Source organism: Protopterus annectens, chromosome 9.part0, assembly GCF_019279795.1.
Source record: "Protopterus annectens isolate FY-2018-M chromosome 9.part0, PAN1.0, whole genome shotgun sequence".
NCBI lineage: Eukaryota > Metazoa > Chordata > Ceratodontiformes > Protopteridae > Protopterus > Protopterus annectens.
In genome coordinates, this window is record NC_056743.1 from 1,596,215,028 (window position 1) to 1,596,234,158 (window position 19,131).

General features: G+C 37.6%; 1 protein-coding gene across 7 annotated transcripts in view; it reads right to left on the bottom strand.

Annotated features, from left to right (window-relative positions):
* EVI5L (ecotropic viral integration site 5 like) overlaps positions 1 to 19,131 on the bottom strand; it is a 2,636,797-nt gene that overhangs the window by 2,616,684 nt on the left and 982 nt on the right. The gene's annotated exons all lie outside the window — the stretch shown is intronic.

Consider the following 19,131-nt stretch of genomic DNA (forward strand, 5'->3'; position numbering starts at 1 on the left):
TTTGGGGGGCAATTAATCAGGATTAGTCATATAACCAGTGACCATAATACTTTTTTTTAAATAAATTTCTTTGTTAACTGATATGTGTTTGGATCAAGGGTATCCTATTAAAGACCTTAATGCTATCAGTCAGGAAATTATCCAAAAAAGGTGGACTAATTTTTCCACACATCATTACTGTAGGTTGTGAAAACATAACCAAGAAGGATGACATTTTAGACAGTAAAACCTGGTTAGCGATAAGACCTGTGCCTTCCCTTTATTGATAAATATCGTAATTTCCAGTAAATGGAAAATAATTACAGGGAACTCTGAGGTAAATTGATTGGAGAAGTCCCGCAATTTGTGTTTAAAAAAATTAGCTAACTAAAAAAAACAGTTTCTGGAGAGAAATGTAGGACAAGAAACAAAACTTCTCTGTAACAGGCTAGGCACTTTTGCATGTACAAATTGTAAACAGTGCATGTACATCACTAATACCAACATTGTTTATTTTGAACATCTTCAATTCAACATACAGGCGAAGAATCAATATAATTGTCAAAGTAAGCACACTGTATGCACTGTTTTATGCAGTAGCTGTCCACATTTTTATATATGAAAGAGTATTAGAAGTATTAGGTTACGTATCCATGAACATCTTAAAGCCACCAAAGATCATGACCTTACGAATGCACTAGCAAAACATTCTATTGAATGCCCTACTTTTCATAAATTTCATTTCTTTGTGCTGGAACAGGTCAATGACATTTCTTTTGTCAACAGTTGTAACAACATTTTAGAGGTCAAGGAACTTAAATGGCAAATTTTACTAAGAGCTGATAAGTTACCTGGACTCAATGCAATTCTAAATGAGGAGTCTATTAAAATTTAGAACTCTGCAATATCATCACATATTTTGATACTCAAACTTTATATATGAATGTTTTTCAAATGTGGAATTAATTTCTAAAACTGTTACATATGTATTTAAATATTTTTAACTCCAGGTTCTTAATGAGTGATGTTTAACTGTTAGATGAATCTCATTGGTTGGCTGGGAAATGATGTGGTTACAGAGGAATTTTTAAACCCATCAGGTTTTTCTGACAAAGTTCCATGAATAAATAAAAAGGAACAAACCTGCTAACAAAAGAAGTTGGGCAATTACCATAACGTTCCATATGTGTTGTCCATATCGCCCTTTATTCTCACTGACAGGGGTTGGATCCGATTCATCGGATCAGTCTTGGCCATTTTTGCAAGCTCAAGGTCTTCAGCAAAGCTCGTGGGCCTCTTTTTATCCATAATGCAACCCCCTAGTTACCTCAGATCTTGTTTGCCCCTAGCAGACTCAGAGAAAGACATAGTTTAAGTGTATATAACCCTCAAAAAATATGCAAGACAATGAATTCTGAGGCTATATTGTCCTGCAGTATCCAATTTGTGCTACTCTGTCTCCCAGGAGTACAGACAGAGGTTGTGAGAATAAAGGGCGAGATGGACAACACACATGGAACGTTATGTTAAGTAAATAACTTCTTTATGTGATGTTGTCAATCTCACCTTTACGCTCACTGACTCTTGGGTGGCTCATGGGAGAATATTTCTCAGAACCATAGAACCAAAAGAGGTTCTACTCCTAGAAGTCAAATCCAGTTTGCAATGAATGATAAAGGTATAAGGCTTTGCCCAAGTTGCTGTAGCACAGATGTTACCAAACAGTAATCTAGCTTGAAAAGCTTCAGAAGTGACTACTGACCTTGTGGAATGAGCTTTAAGACTGCTTGGAAGTGGCCTATTTTTTGAATTATAGATGTAAGATATACATAGTGCAAGCCACTTAGATAAAGTATTTTTTGTGACTGGCTGACCTTTCCCAATACAGTAAAGGACTAAAAGCTGATGTGATTTTCTGAATTCTGAAGTTCTATGCAGGTAGAAATGTAACTGTGAACATCTAGGAGATGCAGCGCATATTCTCCTTTATTTTAGAAGTTAGAGAAGAAAAATGGCAGCTCTATAGATTGACTGAGATTACTTTCTGACACAACTTTCAGAAGAAAAGAGGGGTTAGTGGGTAAAGAAACTCTGTCCTTATGAAAAATTAGGCATGGGGCTTTGACCGACAAAGCTTGTAATTCAGAAACTCGTCTAAGTGAGGTAATAGCCACTAAAAAGAGTGTGTTTTCCAGGAGAGGTATTTCAAGTTGCATATTGCAGATGGTTTAAGACAAAATTAGATGGAGCTCCCAGGGGTGTGTTGGATTCTTATATGGTGGTCTTATCATAGTAGTCCCCTTCAAAAAAGCTTTACAAAGTTTGTGTGACATGATTCCAGAACAATTTTCTCCTATATGGAAATTGGAAATTGCTGCCAACTGAACTTTAATAATGGCTATAGCAGCTCCTTCATTGAAAAGTTTTGCCAAAAATTCTAGAATATAATGTATGGGTGTAGAAAAAGGGTCCGATTATTGTTGGCCCATGTAACAAATCTCTGGCATTTACTCCTGTACAAATTTTCTTGTGGAGGTTTTATGAGAAGATAGCAAGATGTGTTTGACCGAATAAAAAATGAGGGGAAACCTGCCTATCAGGGGAAGTGGAGCAGCCAAGCTGTTAGCTTGAGATTGTCCAGATTGGGGTAAACCATTCCTGACGGGTGTCAGAAGGTTTGGAACAGGGTCCAGAATCCATAGTTTGTCCCGAAGAGGAGGCTGTAGAAAGGGGAACCAGATTTTGTTGTCCCCAACAAACTGGTTTTCTGCAAATACCTGACAATTAGAGGGATAAGCAGAAAGAAGTCCCTGAGGCCAATTGTGAACAACTGCATCCCTTGGTGACTCCCACATAGGCGGGATCAGGGCAAAATAGTTGTTGCATTTGGCACTGGTGGACAATGCAAAGAGATAGCGAGGTTGGCCTCATTTTCAGAAGATCTCTTCAATAACCTTCTGATTAGGGGACCACTTGTGTGGCCATAGTATGGCCCTGCTCAATTTGTCTGCGATCATGTTAACAATGCAAATCATGAGAAAATCTATCAGAAAGCGGCTGGAAGCCATTGCCCACTGCCAGGCCATCAGAGCTTCTCAACAAAGGGGTTAAGATCTATTTTCCCCCTGCTTTTGTACCAGACTACACACATGTTGTCCAACTGAATTGCTATCATTCCTAGAGGGAGAGTCTCTCGAAATGCTTGCAATGCCAAAAGCACCACCCTTATCTCTAGAATGTTTAAGTGCAAAAAAGCCTAGTGTTCCTGCCAGATGCCTTGGACTATCTTGCCGAGATAATGACCCCCCCCCACCCTATCTGGAAAGCGTCTGTGGTCACTGTGGCCTGGGGTTGAGGGGAAATGAAGTGATGGCCTTGAGATACTAATGGGGATTAAATCCACCATTGAGGGTCATTCTTGCAGGGGTTGGTTATCATAATTGTGCAACACTGGAAGATCCAAGACTGACCATTGTGCAGAAAAAGTAACCACTGAAGTATTCTCATATGAAGATGAGCTAGGGGAATGAGTACTATTGACGCAGCCATTTTCCCCAAGACTTGAAGAACCAGTTTTGCAGAGGCTCATGTCTCCCTGATTAACAATCGTACATAATGGCCTAGATAGTCTACTGTCTTGTGGGAGCCTTGCTAACAGTGTAGTCATGTTTACCTCTGCTTCTATAGAGACTAAGCTTTGACATGGCTCTAGAGCATATTTTTCATGGTTTCTCTCTAGGTATTACCATAAACTAAGGTGAAGAGTGTAGTCCCTGGCTTGTAGCAGAAGATGCCTGGTAGGGGCGGTGATGAGCCAGTCATCCAAACACAGAAACACACTGAATCCTCTGTGTCTAAGGTGAGCCGCCACTACTGCCATGCACTTGGTGAACACTCTGGGGGCTTTAGTGAATCAAAAGGGCACAGCTTGAAACTGGATGCGACTGGCTCCTAGCTTGAAGCACAGGTACCTTCTGGATTGCCTTTCCATTTTTATATGGTACTACACATCCTGAACATCTACAGAGCACATCCAACTGTCTTTTCCTAAGAATGGAAATATCAACTACAGTGTCACCGTCCAGAACATGGTCTTTTATACAGACTTGTTCAGATTGTTGAGATCCAAAGTGGGTCTCCAGTCTCCTGTTTTCTTTGGAACTAAAAATAATCTTGAGCAAGTTCTGGATTCTCTCTGGTCTGTGGGTACTTCTTGGATGACTCTTTCTTAGCAACTTCTGGATTTCTAATATTGCATGTTGCTTCTGACTGGGTGGAACATATGGAAGTGACTTATTTTCAGTAGCAGGGAAGGTGAAGGGAATAATATATCCTCTGGATATTATGTCCTACACCCATTTGTCATTTATCTTTTGCCATGTTTCGAGGTGCATGGACAACTGACGCCCTACTGCCTCCAGAGGTGAGCAGCTGGGCACTCCTTTAGGAGCGCTGGATGGGTCTAGCAAGGAACAATTTTCTGGAGCCCTGATTTTGCAGGCCTCCCCTGCCACAAAGGTAGGGTCTTACATCATTGTTCCCCCCTCTGCCTCTAGGGGAACTTTCACCCTGTGTGTCTTGGAAAGACCTCTGAGAAATCCTGAAGCACATCTTCCCACTATCTTTCTGACCTTTGGGAAAAGGTCTAGTAGGTGTGGAAAAATGCACTCCCAACTGCAGATCAGGTGTGAACAAGAAGGTAAGACCTTGTGAGCATTTAATTTACTTTAGGCCCAAATAAAGAAGAGCCAATCAAAGGGGCATTAAGAAAGGAAGACTTGAAGGACTCCGTGAAATCACAAAGGCGCATCCAGGCCTGCCTCCTGAGAGAGATGCCTAAACCAGCTGCCCTAATCATTCCATCTGCTGCACAGGATGTGAGCCTCAAGGATGAGTTAAACTAATTTAGGGTGGCAAGCGGAGCACTGACTTTATCTGTCACCGAATCAGCTACAGCTCCTTGGAGGGAGTCTGATAGTTCCTTTAACAGTTCCCTTTGTAACCTAGTGAACTGAGTAAGATAATTCAGTGACTGTAAGGCAAAGGCCGCTGATGAAAAGATGAGCTTTCCATACCTAGCCATGGTCCTGGAATCCTTATTCAAAGGATGGCTAGAGGAAGTGGTCTGAGAGTTACTTTTTGGTGGCCATCACCATGACCATGTCATCAACTGCTACACCTTTTGTCAAAAAAAGGCTATCCTTAGGGGCTGTAATATATTTATTTGGCCTCTTAGGATGACACTCTATGGTACCTGGGGAGCACTGATGATGCCTATTGGGTGAAACCGGTTTGCTGTGGTGTCATGGCTGTCCAAAGCCATGGAAATATTGGATTAATAAATCTTTTGAAGAAAACGTGGTCGAACTTTTATTGCTCAACATGATGTTTTTTACTTTACTGTGAGCTAGTGCTGTGTGTTGTTGAATGTTTTATATATATATATATATATATATATATATATATATATATATATATATATATACATACATATACATATACATATATATACACACACACACACACACACACACACACACACACACACACACACACACACACACATCAAAAAAAACTCCTAGGTGATCACTAGGACAGAAGAAAATCTGCATGCAAACAACTGGGGAAATTAGAAAACAGACCACACACAAATTTGATTTGAGCACTTTCGTTCATTTATTTATTTACACGTCAAACTTCATCAGAAATCTGCATTCCAATAAGACATTGCTAAATAAATAGGTAAGTAAGATAAAGTGGGTAATGATGGACAAGTAAATGGGAGTGTGCTTAATAGAGCAGGGAGGATGCCTTTACCTATGTAAATGTCCCTTTACCAAGGTCTTACGGGAATGCAGATTTCTGATGAAGTTCAACAAGTGGCTGACAGTTATATTCAAGGTTGAGTGGTTCAGCTTGCAATTGCCGGAGACTGAAGTTAAGCAACCTATAAATAAGCAAGACAATTTAGTCTAGAGGGGAAAAGGATAACATTTTGGCTCCTGACAGGAATGTACAATGGCATACTTGCTTGGGGAGGGGGCAGTTAATGGGAACAGCAGGATTTATGCAAACAAATTTGTAATTTGTTGGTAATTCTGAACAAGATGAATGTTACTGCTAAGGGTAAACTAAACTAACTTAGTCAGTAGTTTACTAAAAGTTGGTTTCTTTTAGAAGATGGCATCATACCTGATGAAGGTTTTTCATTTTATCTGGAAATTGCACAATACTTTAATAATTCTGAATTTAAAGAACACAGTGCAGGGTCTATCAAATAAGCCAAAGTGTTTAAATGGGAATACCCTTTCTGAAGGAGTGCTTAATGGGGAGGCCACTGTAAAAGACATGTTGGGTAGATACTATTTGTGTGTGTGCCTAATATTATGATTTTTATGTTGGTTAGGCTGATGTTAGACCTAGGGATGTCCGCCAGCTGATTAGCAGGACCATGTTGAGTGAAAGTTATTTTGAAATGTTACTACAGAGGCTATTAGACAACCAAAATATTACACTGTCACCATGAAGGAAGTATTTATTAGATGAAAGTATGCCTGAAATGATGTAGACATAGATGGACAATAACAAAAGTCCTAGGATTTACCCTTTAGGATCACCTATACGTAGAGACATTAAAGGGGGAATGGCGAAAGTATTCCTGAAACCAATGGAGAGTTTTGCTGGCAAGGGAGAACCAAATGACTTGGGTATTAAGCCTATGACTCTGGCTTCAGTCAAGTTTCTTTCAGTCTTGTCACTTAAGTAACTGTAAACTGTGGAAAAGCTACAAATTAGTCTCTGTTTCAGAGAAGAAAAAGAAGTTTAACATTTTCTTGAGGCAGCTGCAATAAAAAACCTGTGTGAGGAAATGTGATTTTCTCTAGCTTACCCACTCTGTCCCTGCTGTGTTCATATTTCCACTGTCTCAAATTGTCCATTCCTTCAAAACAAAAGCTATTCCCACTCCTCTTGCTTTTACTCCTGCTTGTGATCACAATTATATACTACTGTGAAGGCATTCTCTTTTAAAAAGAGAACTTCCGTTACCTTTCGGTGCATTTCTTCACACCCTTCTCCAGCCTATTTTGAAAATCTCCAGTTAGTGCCACTATCTTAGTGATGTCTAAAAAGTAGCTATACATAGATAAAACATACACACATTCTTTAAAAAGAAAGATTATTACAAAACTTATCAAGAACATGCTCTTTTGACAATAGTAAAGCTAGGTTTTGATCACCAGTACACATTTTTTTGATTTATATTCTAAGACAGTAAAGTATATCAAAAAAAAAAAAAACTAGCATGAAACTGGGTCTTCTCTACAGGAATAAGAAATCACTTCTTCCAACTCCAAACCCACCCTTGCCCAAGCCTATCTCCTTCCAGGTCTCCTCTACGCCTCCCCTATCCTAACTCACCTCCTGTCAAACCTTCTCTCCAAACTAGAACAAGCTTACAATAACATAGCCAGATTCACCAGTAACCAACCAATCCCATCATTCCCTTGCCCTGAAACAGCGTCAATGGCTAGAATTCACACAGCTCTTCCTACTTGCCCAGCTGCAGCTCACACACTCCCTACTCAACAACTAGCCTGACCATCACTCTCTACCGTAGTATTCCCTTATACTCCAACCTGGTCTCTTCGTAGCTCCAACCAGCACCTTCTAGACATCTATAAACCCAACAAAACCTACGGTAAACTCCTCTATAAACACTCTGTGCCCCTTGTGTGGAATAGGCTACCACCTCACATTCATAGCACCACTAGTTCCAGCTGCTTTAAAACTGAAGTCAAGCAATACTTTCTGAACTCAAAAGTGTGTCCTTGCCTAAATCCACCACAATCTGCACTTTCCTTTCTTTTTCTTTTCACTACCTGTCTACATCTAATAATTTAATGACTAATCTACACACTAGACAATACTACATTGCTACTTGAGTAAGATATGTCATTATTGTAAATACTTAAATGCACTAGTTGTATTTACTTCATTTTGTTTTATTTTTACTACAGTTATTCGTTTCACCCGATTACTGCTTATGTCATTTTTGCTTATGTTGTACTGCTGTATTGTTTTCTTGGGTTTTTGTATATTGCCTACTATGTTATCTTTTTATGTTTGTATTGCTGGAGCTTTTCTCCTAGGGTCTCCACTGAAAAAGGGCTATTGGCTCAGATGGACTAACCCAGTTAACAAATGTCTAATAAATAAATAATAAATAAAAGAGTGCAAATACAACAAGTTAAGTGGTAATGTTTTAATGTTCACAAAAAGAACTTAAAGTCACGTGGCAAGAAAGTAACTCACGAATACAAATTGCTCACATACCCATCCAACCGTCAAGACTAGCCTTAAAAGGTGCTCCTCAAGACAGTTGCACACTGAGCAGCAGGTCTCCCAGTGTAAAAACTCAGAAATTGTAAAAGTCAGAACATTTTTTTTTAATTCAATTACTAGCTGCGGTAGCATTGTCACCTCACAGTAAGATGCTGACCGGTTCGACTCTCAGCTAGAGCGTCTTCTGCATGGAGACATGCGTGAATGGGTGTACCTTCGTTGAAGGTTGTGCATTAGGGCTGGCAACTCAGCACATAAAAATCAATTGCCAATCATTAGCGGAGCGGAGTTCCGCTGTGGCGACCCCTAACTGGGAAAAGCCGAAAAACACAACAACAACTAGCTATGGAGAAGCAAAAGAAAATCAAACAAAAAGGAAAAGCTCTGGCTGAGTAGCGCGTTCAACAAAAAGCAGTTCAGATTTCAGCTTTAGTACAGGAAATGGCCTCCAGTAGTTTAAAGAAAAAGATAGATCAAATGCACTTACAGGTACTTAAAATAAATGAGATACTGAAGGAATATATAAAATGAAATGACAAAAATGACTGAAAACTGTTAAAAGCTTTAAGTAGCTATTCAGATGAGCTGACAAAACTGCAGAAATCAGAAGATGAAATGAAGGCAACACTTTGCTGAACATGAGGCTTCACAAGAAGAACTGTTTCAAAAATATTAGAGTACAGGAGTATTTGGATAATACGCACAAGTTTAAAAGGGTTACTGTTAAGCAACTATGCTTTGATAACACCTCTACTATTTTTTAGCACGATGAATTAGGCAACAAAGCAGAATGAGTTGTAGCCAAACTTAAGTAGCCTAGGACAAGAAAAATAGCCACAGAGTCTACAGAGATATTAGACATGTCTGGAAATTTTTATTAATACTTAAAAGCAGAGCAATAGGGAATCCAAGAAAAGTCAAAACTACAATACTGAAGACTTAATTACGTGAAGGTCAGAGGAAAATGAGGCTCAACAGTTAATAGCTAAGACAAGAAGAGAGGAGGTCAAATGGTATGTATAATCCATTGAAAGGGATGTCTCGGAGAGCAGATGGCATTCTTGTGGAAATCTGGAAGTTGGGAGGGAAGAAAGTTGTAAAAATCTGGAATGTTTTGTGTTTTCAGTATTCTAAAAGTGTGTGTGTGTGTGTGTGTGTGTGTGTGTGTGTGTGTGTGTGTGTGTGTGTGTGTGTGGAGGGGGGAGTACTAGTATCTTGGAGGAAAGCGGTGATGGCTGTATTACCAAAAGATTTTAAAGACCTTTCAGATCCAGCTTCCAGTTCAATTTTAAACCACAATTATAGGTTCACAGGCAAGTACTAGGCCAACTTCCCTTACAGGCCATTGTAAGCCTAGCCAATTTCCCTTTTCGAGCTTGAAATAACCTACCCCACATGGTTACAGATTGGACTTATCCATCCCATGGTCAATAATTACATATTATTCCTAATGAAAATAACTGTAATCATACCATAGATAATTTGAGGAGAGCCATAAATGGGATAAAACATCATTGTGGAGCTGCCTCTGTCCATAAGTTGCACAGGGGGCAGTCCTGGGGTAAAATTTTTGTTTCCCATCCATAGAGCTAAGCTGCTCTTGAATATGGACAGGGATGACCTTTGTTTTATGTGGATGGAGAGTCTGTTCTAGAACAGCGGTATCCTCTGTTGTTACTGTTTAACTGTGGGGGATATGTTATCACCTTTTGATTAGCGTACACAGCCTGTCACCTATTAACTGTGGGGGATATGTTAGAAGGGGTTTAGATCCCTGGATCCAGTATTTCTGATGCCATTTGACTTGCTGATGTGCCATAAATCCATCAGTAATGGGTAAATTATAAAAAGTTTTATATAATTAAGAAATGTTTGTCTATACTAGCTAAGACATTAGCTAAGGTGTAACCAAAGTTCACAGATATGGATCAATGTGGTTTTGCGTAGGGAAAGCAAAGATTTGACAACATTAACAGAACAATGATGATCCAGACAAAAGCACAGTTTAAGAAAACATTGCTGTTTCTGCCAAGTCTTGATGCAGAGAACGTGTTTGAGCTAAATGAGACTATATGAGTAGAGCAATGGTAGCACTGTGTTCCTCAACAAAATAACAGGGTTAATACATAGGAGACATTAAGAGTCAGTGCAAGAATTAAGGTGAGAAGGTTCCTATTGTCAAGCTGTGTTTGAACAGAGAAACTAGAAGAGAGGTCCTTCTTCCTCACCGTAACTGGCTTTATATTTAGAGACACTGACAAAGAAAACAATGGATTCACAACTGCAAGGATATAACTGGGATTCGAGAAAAGTTAGTTTTACTTGCAGGCTTAATAATTTTGTACTGGATATAAAACAAATGAAAATAAAACAAAGACTATAGTGGAAACATGTTCCTTCATATGAATTGGTTGAGAAATATTGACATGATGAGATAAAGTTTTTACATGTATGTATTAAAAAGAATTTTGTTACATCAGCTAAGAATATGCGAGAGAGAGAAAAAAAACAAAATAAAACACAATCTTAGAAACTGGAAACTCATGATTATGGATACAGATACTAAGATACGACCAGTGAAATTTATTTAGTCCCCTTAGACTTATATACAGGTCAGGCATATTTTTACCAACCAAAAGAGAAGTACTGGATGATAATTAAGAAACAGCTGAAAGAATTAATTGACAGAGGAAAAGAGCAAGAGTTAAGTGAGACTCGTAGATTATAGATTCATAAATATTCCAAGGCCACTGAGTCTCATGCCCATTCTGGCCTTGTTAATATCCTCCTCCTGATTCTCCCCATCTCCCCATAGAATAAGGTGGTTTAGAGCTAGCTGATTTTTGGACTACTTTATAGCTATGCAGTTAAGGCTCATATGCACAACTCAAGCAGAGTGTTATAAATGAAATGGAAAAAGATGATAAAATGGGTGGTGGTCCTGAGATAAAGACCAACTAGGATTCTGGATGAAATTTGTTAGCGAGATAACTATAACAGAATATTATAGTCTTAAAGCAGCAAAAGAGATTTTACCACTAGGGATGTCTGCAAGTAGGGATATAGAAAACATGATGGGGAAGGGCTGGAATTTAATGGAGAAAATTAGCAAAGGAACCAAGGTATTAGGAACAAATAACTTGGAGGGGAAAGATAATAGAGTGGGATGATGATAATCAGAAGACTGGACTGCTGGTTAAGGACTACCTTTTCTCCAGGGACTGATAACAAGAGTACAGACAAAAATAAAGGGACAGAAGAGTGCTAAGTGACAGACTCGTTCTGAAAGAGATTTTAGCTGAGCCTAGAACAGAAATTGCTACTGCATGATAACTATAAGAATTAGTCAGAAAAGTTAGAAAATATTGGGAAAGAGAACAGAAATGCAATTATCAAAGGAATAAGTGAAAGAAATCTGTCAGATTCCCAAGTATGCAATACAATTGAGAAAGTTTATGATTTTTTTCATGGATGTGTCTGCCAGGTACTTTTATATTCCAAGCAGACTTCAGAGGATTTTTCCTCAGGTAAACAGCAAACAGCAGAGGAGTGATGAGGAAGAGAGTTGTAACTAGGAACATATATTTTGGGAATGCAAGAATTAGCAGATTTAAAAAATCTCTACAGAGTACTTTGACAGAAATATTGCGGGAACAAATGGTTGTAATTAAGGAAATTGTTTTCTTGAGCACGGATATAGGATCTGAATTGCCTAGACATCATAAGACCTTATTAAGTTTAATGTTATCAGTTGACAAAAAAGCAGCTACTAGAAAACGGAACTCAAATCTATTCACAAACTAAAACAAGTTATGGATATTGTTAAGGGTATACAAGCACAAGATGGAATCATCAGAAAAAGAAAGAAGCAAAGTTCATAGAAATAACTGGAATTTGTGGGAACAATGCAAGCAGAATAATGCTCAGGAGGTGGTGTGAGGTTAATGTGACAGCAGAAACAGAACTGTGCTGTAATATTAAAGGGAAAGAATTAAAACATACATATGTATATGATGTGACAGTTAGTAAAATAAACCATAATAACATTTCCATTCTATTAATAGCTACAACCTCATGTCACAGATTAAAATATGATACTTTAATAAAGATGATAAAAAATGACAGGACTTACAGGTAGCCAAAGTAGTGCTGTGTTTCACCTGCACTGGTAACTTATATCATACGTCGGGAACTTATCCCTTTAGTGAGTCTGCTACTTTAGATTTAGGTTCCAGGTATTTGCGCAGCCACTGATTTTTGTGAAGAAACAAGAAGTCAAGCAGGATTGGTTCTTTTATGACTTGAAAAGTGAGACAGAGGGTCACCTCAGAGCAGCCATTAGGCAGTGGAGTATAAAGAGAGTTGTGCTAATCTATCAGGGCAGTTGAAGGATTTAAGACCTTTAATTTTCTTGGTTAGAATTCTTTGAGGGGTTTCCAGCTGAGCAATATGCTTGGATTTGTACATGGGGCGGACCTTTTTGGATCAGAAGATGCACCTTTGGAAAATAACTGGCCAAATAGAAGGCTTTCCTGACTTTGGTGGAACCATGATGCTCAAATGAGACAGAGTTGCCCACACAAATGCCCAGGTCTCATATTTCCATATCTGTCTAAAGAGAAATACCACTTATAACATATGAGGTGATGGGAGCTTTTTTTGTTGAATGCTAATATGCTGCACTTTTTGGCAATTAGCTTGAGTCCATTTTCAGTATACCAGGTATGTGCATATTCCTGCCTTTGCCACAGTTTCTGTGGATGAGCTGATAACAGTGCCCAGCTTGCAGCCATCAGCAAACTTTGTCAAACACACTTCTGAGATACTGGCTTAGATGTCTGAAAAATGCCAAGCAGGAGATGGGTCAACCCTGAAGTACCCAATAGTTACAAATTTTCTATTCAAACAGGATACCAGTAATGTTCACAGAATGCGAACTGTTGGATAGTTAATGCAGGGCTTTACATTATGATTATTTAATTTTCCAATAATACCAATATGCGGGACAGTATCAAAAGCATTGGTCAGATCAAGAAAAGCAGCTTGCATAGAGTAACCACTTTCCACCGTCTCTGTAACCTTTTCAAAACAGCTCAGTAGGCTCAAGAGACAAGACCTGCCTATACAAAAATCAAGATTGGAGTCTAGATAATTAAGTTGCCTATATTTGCATAAACGAGTCCTTAAACCAAAAAGCAAAAAATAAATAAATAAATAAAAATAATTACTTTTTATTTATTTTTATAAACTAGTTCCATAATACTTTTCATGGCTTTGCAATATAAAGCTGTTAAGGCTAATGAACTTATAATTACCCAAGGGCTGCCCTTGTGTAGGGAAGTCACACTGGCTACTCTTCCGGCATCAGGCACAAACCCTGTGGATAGGAGAGAATAAGATAACGATGAGAATGAAATCAGATGTCTGGTATGCTGTCTGGTCCCATAAAAGCATTACCTTTTAGGCTTAGACAGGGATTTTATGACTTGTTCCACAGTGATTTCAGGGGAAACTGAATTTGCAGGGATGTTTGTAATCATCAGTGTGGGTGGATGGGGTACAGTTAGCACTAAATGTGCCTGTCAATACATTGGCTATATCCTAGTGATCAGAACGTGTAAGCTCAGTGCATTGCTGGACATTATTCCTTAATTTTCTGACATAACTGAAGAAAGATTTGTAGTCTCCTTTAGTATTTGCAGCAACTTTAAACTCATACCCAGCTTTAACTTTAAGCTCATACCCAGCTTTAAATTTTCTAATAATGCTCTTAAGTTCTCTGCTGACATAATTCAATGTGATCTTGAGGTAAAGGGATGGGAACTTCCTATAACTTTTCTTTATTTTCCTTTTATTAGGTTTTTAAAACTAACTATAACTGACGTGATACAGCTGAAAGAATAATACACAAACATATAGTACCTGGTATCTATAGAAGGACTAGCCAGACAACGCAAGGTGATGGGGTTATTACTTAACTTGTTTCAGGTAGGGCAAGACCATTTAGTGCTTAGATGATTTTATTCAACTTTGAGTGACTGGTGAGTTACCTTAAAAAGGAAAACAGTATGATACTAAAACTGGCTAAAATAAATAAGAGATTGTGAAGACATCTTACTGTAAACAAAGAAAATCAGAATAATGAAAGTGAAGCAAAAGTATTATGACAAGTAACTGAATAAAACTATGGCACAAATGTTTATGAAAAAACTATTCCTCTCCTTTTTGCAATAGTTAAAACAGAATGGCAGTATACAGAATGGTTGTTTCAAGATGTGAAATTGCTTGCTTAAAATCATATACATATATATATATATATGTTACATAGAGTACAAATATTTTTGAATGAAAAATGTCACACTTTTAAGCATGGGTCCTTATTAAGAAATTCTGAAACATTAAGTAAATGAGAACATCAGAATATTAAATATGCTACTGGTATAACAAATCAAAACAACATTCTCGGACAGGATGAGATTAGTTACTCACACTACAACAGTTTAGAAAAATGGTAGCTGCAGATGTTAAGAAACGTATTCCAGTAAATGACCAAGGAGAGACAGGGATGTTACAACATTCAATAAGAGGAGAGTTTGAAATCTGTCTATGAAAACAGCTGCAAAGAGTCATTAGACAACTGAAAAGCAATTTGCTAATAAAAATGACTAAACGATTTTTAGCAAAGATGTTATAAATGTAAATAAAACAAATGTGGACAGTGAGTTGGAGGAACCATTTTGGACTGTAACACATTCATTTTAAGATTTGTAAAATAATTTCTTGAAGGTATTTAACCAACTACATATTAAGTTTCTTGTGCTGCTAAGATTGCAGTAATTTCAGGAACCAGATAACTCGTCTAACAGTCTGTGTGATACACTGAATACTATGGTTTTGGTATTATATTTAGGAACTGGAATAAGGATGTGTGTTAGAATTTCTGGCTGAAGCCACTAAAGAATGTGTTCTAACATAGTAAACTCTTTCAGGGAGTCGGAACAGGATGTCCTTAAGTACCCCATTATCTGGACTGTGTGTTAATGAATAAATAAACAGTATTAACAGTATCTTCGGTACAAGTGAGGTGATAGACAAAAAGGAACACGATATGTATTGGTACTGCCTTACAATGATGATGTCATGTTCTGTGCAAGAAACAAAAACAAAGGTTAAGCCACATTTTTAAGTGCTTTTAAATGTACAGATTCAAATAGCAGTTTAACATCTTCAAGGATGGTTGGTTAAATATTTCAGATATTTTAAACAGACTTCAAGAATTCTTTTTTAACTATATCTTTTTTACCTTCTTCCACTATTGCCATTAAGTATTACATATAATTACTGTTTAGTCTATTTGTGTTTTGGAAAATGTCAATAAGTGAAAAATGATAGAAAAGATTTGCCATATAGAAATTAAGTATTAATGAAGCAAATACGAGAATGTGGATAGCTATATACAGTGGATATAAAAAGTTTATACACCCGCGATATAAAAAATGAGACCACAATAAATCATTTCAAAACTTTTCCCACCTTTAATGTGAACTATAATCTGTACAATTCAATTGAAAAACAAACAAATCTGTTAGGGGAAAAATGTAAAAAATAAAAAAATGTACAATAAGCTGGTTGCATAAGTGTGCACACCCTTAAACTTATACTTTGTTGAAGCACCTTTTGATTTAGTTACAGCATTCAGTCTTCTTGGGTACACACCTGCCATTGATTCAAGAGACTTTGATTAACCCCAAATAAAGTTCTGCTGGCCTAATAGGATTTTCCTGACACTTACTCAGTTGCCTGCTACAGCAAAAGCCATAGTTCGCAGACACCTTACAAAGCATCAAAGGGATCTCTTTGCTGAAAGGTATCCATCAGGAGAAGGGTACAAAAAAATTTATGAAAAAACAAGACAAATACTGGCCAGGGAGGCTGCCAAGACTGAAGGAGCTGCAGGAATTTCTGGCAAGTACTGGTTGTGTACTACATGTGGCAACAATCTCCCGTGTTCTCCATATGTCTGGGCTATTGGGTAGGGTTGCAAGACAGATGCCTTTTCTTACACAGACAAATATCCAGGCCCGACTAAAATTTGCAAAACAATACATAAAGTCTCCCAAAAGCATTTGGGAAAATGTGTTATGGTCTGATGAGACCAAGGTTGAACTTTTTAGCTACAATTCCAAAAGGTACGTCTGGCGCAAAAACAACACTTCGCATCACCAAAAGAATATCATCTCCATGGTGAAGCATGGTGGTGGCAGTATCATGCTTTGGGGTTGCTTTTCTTCAGCTGGAACTGGGGCTTTAGTCAAGGTGGAGGGAATTAGGAACAGTTCCAAATACCAGTCACTTTTGGCCCAAAACCTTCAGGTGTTTTCCAGAAAGTTGAAGATGAAGAGGAATTTTACCTTTCAACACGACAATGACCCCAAGCATACATCCAAATCAACAAAAGAAAGCTTCACCAGAAGAAAAATAAAGTTTTCGAATGGCCCAGACATAAATCCAATAGACATTCTGTGGGGTGACATGAAGAGGGCTGTGCACAAGAGATGCCCTCGCAATATGACAGATTTGGAGTGCTTTTGCAAGGAAGAGTGGGCAAATATTGCCAAGTCAAGATGTGCCATGCTGATAGACTCCTACCCAAGAAGACTGAATGCTGTACTTAAAATCAAAAGGTATTTCAACAAGGTATTAGTTTAAGGATGTGCACACTTACGCAACCAGCTTATTGTACGTTTTTTATTTTTTATATTTTCCCCCAATATATATGTTTGTTTTTCAATTGAATTGCACAGGTTATAAGTCACATTAAAGATGGGAAAAGTTTTGAAATAATTTATTGTGGTCTCATTTTTCATATCACAAAAACCTGGGATTTTAACAGGGGTGTGTACACTTTTTTATATCCACTGTAGCTCAATAACAACACATAACCCCAAATACTTAACTGTTTAGAGAAACTAAAGTAAAATGAGCATAAAGCAAACACCCACAGAAAAAAATCACTTATACATGAATGTAAAATTTGCAAATGTGGTACTGTTAAATTAAGTACTATTTACATCTATAATCTAATTTATTTCTTACTCCAAGAACCATAGACTAAGGTTCTGGATGCAACCATCAGTACCAAGCAAATCTAACAAAACAGAAACAAATATATCTGATAGTCATCTTCTAATAGATTACTTTTTTTCTCTACCCAAGTGTAAACATTAAATAAACCGTAATGATCATATAACTTATACATACTCTATGCTATCACAGTACCCTGGAAGCAACAGGTGCATAGAAGCAAAACAGGACATCATGGCCAAAAAGACAGGTGCCATTCTTTCCCAGGTACCCAAAGCAATTGCCTATTGGCCAATAAAACCATGGAACCCACCCTTCCTGGAAAAAGCAACATGTAGGTAGGCTTTCAATTTCTTCTACTTACAAGGTGTTACACACACAGCACACACAATGAGAACTAGAAAGGAACAAGAAAGGCTGTGGTCTTAATCAGTAAATAAAATATATATATAGTTATACACACACACAGATATGTATGTATGTGAAACTTCACTGTGTAAACATTCAAATGTGAACAGTGTATATAATGTGTAGTAACATTTCTACTGCTTTAAATAATATGCTAAGTACTATATAATATCTACGTATGGATGGTACTTCAAATGGCTATATGTTCCTTTTCATTGCATCTGCAATAAAATTCTATCACATATTCCGTTTACAATTTTCTGCTTCCCAAACACTGCTACAGCTGATATGTAAAAAGGTCTTCGCTAAAACATACATCTTGTGAAGTTCCTATCTCTAGTCATCCCCTGTAAAATGGCTATTGTGTCAAATACATTAATTTAGGAAACTATCTGAAACACGTACAAAATCTGAACATCTCTATCAATCCTAAAATGTTAAACAACCCTTAGACAAATACTCAAAATAAGGCACATTTTAAGTACTGTACTATTCGGTCACAATTACACACTTTGTAAGAATGTAGATATTTGCACTAGTATTTTCTGAAATACAGCAGATCACCTAACTGCAAGGTCAGTCAAATCCACCCAGTGCTGTCACAAAAATCATAAATATTAAAAATGGACAGTTAAACTTTGAGGCAAGATGTAGGGGAGATACAGAAGACAAAATGCAATGCACAGCATTTACTGTACACTATAAAGAGGGTGTGATTTGCTACACTTGAGAATGACACTAAGACAATTTTCACTAATGCATGACTACTGGACTTTGGCCCTTTGTGCTCAACAGCCTTTGTAAGTATTAGGCTCACCAGCAAGGTGAAGAGAAACTAGCATACAACAGCCATGCTGCAGATGTTCATTAAAGACACAAGTCCCTTTGTTCATGTCAGCATTTCAAAAATCACTTTTTTCAATCTTGGTTCATATTTACAAACACACATGTAGTACACACCTGCCCTACTCAAACTGCATTTTTTTCCAGGTTTCCTACAGCTGCCACATTCTCAGATACCCTAAGTGGCATATGTGAAATTCAGCATTACAGCACTCCCTTAAGTCAACACAAAAAAACTCATTTCACACTGCAGTGTCCAGAGTATTTGTTTAAACCATTCCATAACACATTCAATGGTTTCAAATACAGCATCACTGTATTCTGCAATATTTGCAGAAAAATGAAATACATTTTGTATTTAAAAATACCAGAGTTCCTGTTTTTTTCTGACTTAAAAATACACAACTGTCTACTGCAGGGCTGTTGACAAAACACAAATTACCCTTAGCATTCTCTTCAACATGAAAATGCTTA